The 4,584-nt window shown below is 35.1% G+C and overlaps 1 pseudogene; it reads left to right on the top strand.

Moving 5' to 3' along the window:
• The first annotated feature begins 242 nt into the window (after positions 1–242).
• On the top strand, positions 243–857 carry LOC114048354 (annotated as a pseudogene).
• Positions 858–4,584: the final 3,727 nt, after the last annotated feature.

The raw sequence follows: 4,584 nt of genomic DNA, 5'->3' as shown, positions 1-4,584 counted from the left end.
TTGAGTATTGACTTTCTCCCAACCTACCTCATTATTTTCAATTCATACCTAGCAAGCATGCAAAGTATATTACTTAAGAGTATAGTTTGCTTTTTTACAAAAATCTTAAACTGCCCTTTCCCTGCGGCGAGGTGAGCGTGTTGGTTCTGCCGTCTGTCTCTCAGTGCCTCTTCCTTGGCCAGACCCAGACGCCCTTGTTTCCCTTCTCTGCTTGCAGACACAGTCCCTGCTCTGCTGGTGCCATGGGCCGGAGTCCTGCCCACTGTTATAGGTACTGTAAAAGTAAGCAATACCCAAAGTTTCGTTTCTGCAGGGGGGTTCCTGATGCCAAGATAAGAATCTTTGAACTTGGTAGAAAGAAAACGAAAGTGGATGAATTTCCATTGTGTGGCCATATGAAAATTAACAGCTGTCATCAGAAGCCTTGGAAACAGCTTGTATCTGTGCCAACAAGTACATGGTGAAGAGTTGTGGCAAGGATGGTTTTCATATTCGTGTACAGCTACATCCTTTTCATGTCATCCGCATTAATAAGATGTCATGTGCTGGGGCTGGCAGACTCCAGACTGACTTGCGGGGAGTCTTTGGAAAGCCCCAGGGCACTATAGCCCATGTACACATTGGCCACGTTATCATGTCAATTCGAACCAAGGTCCAGAATAAAGAACATGTGATTGAAGCATTGCGTAGAGCCAAGTTCAAGTTCCCTGGTCTCCAGAAGATCCACATCTCCAAGAAATGGGGTTTCACCAAGTTCAATGCTGATGAGTTTAAGGATATGATAGCTGAGAAGTGTCTCATTCCTGATGAGGAACCCTTGGGGACCCTTGGACAAATGGCAGGCACTCCACTCATGAAGGGCGTGTGCTGTGACATCTACCTTTTACAGGCATAAAATAAACTAGATACTGCTAAAAAAAATCTTAAACTTTTGTAACTTTGTGAAAAAGTCATCTGACAGTGCTATAGAGGACAGAGTGATAGACATGGAGTTAGGAGAGAACTAAATTAAAAAATGTAATATGTTTCATTGTCTGTAAAATGGGGATAATGGTACCTATAGTACTTATATGATAAATGTTTTGTGGGGGGGTTTTGAGGATCAAATATGAATATATTAAATGTCATCTGTAACAATTTGCCTACCTTTTGAAGCAGATGGTAAATCATGACACTAAAAGTGACTAGTTCACTCATCTACTTTCCATGGCTATTTTAAGGATACACTGAGATGACATGTGATTTGGAAACTTTAAAGTACAATATACAATTAAGATGAGCTATTGGGGGGGCAGTTGGGGGTAGAAATTTTATATGGATCCGTAATATGATAGGAACAATATTTTCTGGAGCCTTGGTATATAGGCTAGATTCACTTTTCCTGAGGTTCTATCACATGAAAGTTAGGCTAGATGTCTTTTTTTTTTCCTCTTCATTAAAAGGCATGTAAACTTTCCTTGAAACTAGACTGGTTATGAAGGGAAAGTTTCACACCATTCACTGACATAGTCTCTTGGATACCTAGGTCAGAAACTGTGGCCTAAGGCTTCAGACTGGCAGTAGGACCAACAATGAGAAGAGATACTCAACTTTATCAATTCTATATACTTGATGAATATTCTCCCAGTTCCTGAATGTCACTTTTCTGTCACGATTAAGCAAATTCCCTTCTATTAACTTTTAGATGTACTACAATATCTCATTGCATTCTAATCTTCAAACTAAGTTACATACATGGGCTGATAGAGCCTACTCCACAGAAATAAAAATTTATTAGATACTATAAGATAAATCAACCAGATATTTTGTGTTGGATGAGAACATATGATAGTGATTTATTCTTATAAAGAATTTTTCACCTAGTCAAAATTTGTATGAAATAGAATTGGGTATGTAGACTTCTTAAATTTTAATGCTCAGATATTAAATATTTCACAAATATATACCACAGTCCTTTCCTCTGTAACAAATACATGAGTGCTATACATAATTGCTTAAGATAAGTTTTATTTGTAACTTTTTTCCTATTTTGCTCTGAGAATAAGTTCGCATTTATATTCATGTAACTTAGTAATTAAGCAAATAATCTTAAATAGATGTTGTAAATGAATAAAATGAGAAGGTGATCCTGTGTATATAGATTCCAAGGCAGCTGTTAGAAATCTGAATTACAACACTGCCAGGGTAAAATTAAAAGGCCGTAAAGATTTTTTTTTCCAGGATGCTTTTTACTATATAGGAAGTTTTATTAGGATCATCCTCTATCTCCATTTTCCCCCTACATAATTGGTTCTTCAAATCTTTTCCATCTCAGAGACCCTTCTCTTCTGTCAATGCAAATGAAGTGATTTATAATAAAGTTTAAAAATAAGGTGACACAATGAAGTAAAGTCTTAATTAAAGCTTCATTCTTTCTAATTAACATTAGATTTACTCCTGATGCCCTATTTAGAAGTGAGTACCGATGAATAAGTCAGTAAAGGGTTAAATTGCCCTGGAAAGATTTAGTAATTATAGATATTGATTACTTTAAGACATCATTGAGCTGACAGGATAAGAAAAGCCCACTTGTCTCCCTGTTTGGTCCTTTTATTTCTCACAAGATGGATGAGTTAATAAACAGGGAGCAAGTACTCCCATAAATTCAGCATCTGTAATATTTGTCACCTTTGGAATTACTTGGATGAGAGGAACATCCTTTATGTGAATTCACAGGAGAGGAACTGGCAGACTTTTACCAGAATCTGTATTCTATACTGTGATTAATGCCATGTTGATGTTTAAAGAGGCAGTGTCATTAGGTGAAAACTCAATGAGAAAGAACCATGTTCCCTCAACAGGCCACCTTACAATTCTGAATTTCCTTTTTAAGGCTATGCTTCACTCATATTATTATGGCTTATGTTGTTGCATTTTATATATATATATACATATGTATATGTGTGTGTAATATTTAGACAATTTAAGTCAATAGAAACATAGATTAAAAATAATGAGTAACATTGTTTTGATTTCACACAAATTTTCCAGAACTGGAAAGTCTAACTAGATCATTTTCAGTTTAACCTATAAATATAATTTAAATAATTTTCAAGACAAATATATCTTTAGAGATCAATTTAGTGTTTTCCAACAAGTGATCTGATGCAAGTTTTTACAGGTCAATGAAATGTTTACTACCAAAGATGTTCAGTTACAAAAAAATAAAGTTTGACTAAGTCTTCATCTTTTCTAATACATTTTCTTCTTCTAATTCTCATCAGTCTGCTTAGCAGATAGAAGTTCCTAATCCAGGGATAGGGAAAACTGCAGTCTCAAGGCCACATATGGCCTTCTAGGTCCTCAAGTATGGCCCTTTGACTGAATCCAAACTTCACAGAACAAATCCCCTTAATAAAAGGATTTGTTCCATAATACTTGGACTCAGTCAAAAGGCCACATCCAAGTACCTAGAAGGCCACATGTGGCCTCGAGGTTGCAGGTTCCCCACCCCTGTCCTAATCTTTGAGTCCCAGATAATAGTGAGTTCAAGGATACAGTATCTGGAGTTATCCAAGGTAAAAAATCCATCTACTTAGTTGGTTCAAAGAATATTTTAGTTTAGGAAACATTGACTTAGTTCATTTCCATCACTTTATACATTAAGAAATTAAATCTAAAAATGTTAAGTGGCTTGAATAAAGTCACATAGTTTGTTTATGTTAGAAATGCAGCAAAACCCAAGTCTCCTAGCTTTGTACAATGTAGTACAGTGGAAATCACACTGGTTCAACAGTTGGAAGACAAAGATTTCAATCCTACATCTGATGCCTATCATCTATGGGAATTGGGACAAGTAACTCAACATCTCTTGTCTTCAGTTTTATTACTGGTAAAATGAATAGGTTGGACTAGGTGGTCTCTAATATTTCTTTTGGCTCTAGATACTTGTACTTATGCTGTTTCTATCATGATTTTCTACCTCCATGTCACTTAACTTACAAAATCCTGAAAAATCTGATTTCCATTAAAAAAAAAACTCAGATAAGTACTACTTGCCTTTTCTATGTTTTAAAATTATATTTTCAGTGAGAAATGGTATCTACTGGAGAAATACATTTTATGCATTTCCTATTGATAGGCATGGATATCATTCACAAATGTGGATTGGGTAAATAAATATCCTGAACTGATAGTAACATGAAAATAAGCAAGTATTCTTGTTAAGGTTGTATAATTTTACAGAGTTGTTACATGTGCATAATTTTAGATATTTTTTTATTTCTATGAAGGTATATTTCTATTGGTTAACAATTTAAAAATAGCTTCAAAATTAAGAAAAGAAAAAGTCACACAGAATCCCATTAGATATATGGAAGGCAACAGACAGCATAATGTAGTGAAATGGGTTTGTAATCAGAGAACTCAGTTTCAAATAATAGCTCTGGAATTTAGTACCTGTGTGATTTTGGGCAAATAACATTCCCTGTGTCTTGTTTATTTCATCTTTAAATGATAGAATTATATTATGTTATCTGAAGTCCCTCCCATCTTTAGATCTACAATCCTGTGATTTTTAAATATCCTTCCAGTTATGCATCTATC

Source organism: Vombatus ursinus, unplaced genomic scaffold (genome assembly GCF_900497805.2).
Source record: "Vombatus ursinus unplaced genomic scaffold, bare-nosed wombat genome assembly UNPS02014792.1, whole genome shotgun sequence".
NCBI classification, from domain to species: domain Eukaryota; kingdom Metazoa; phylum Chordata; class Mammalia; order Diprotodontia; family Vombatidae; genus Vombatus; species Vombatus ursinus.
Note: the sequence above shows the minus strand (reverse complement) of the source record. Positions and strands in the feature narration are given on the sequence as shown.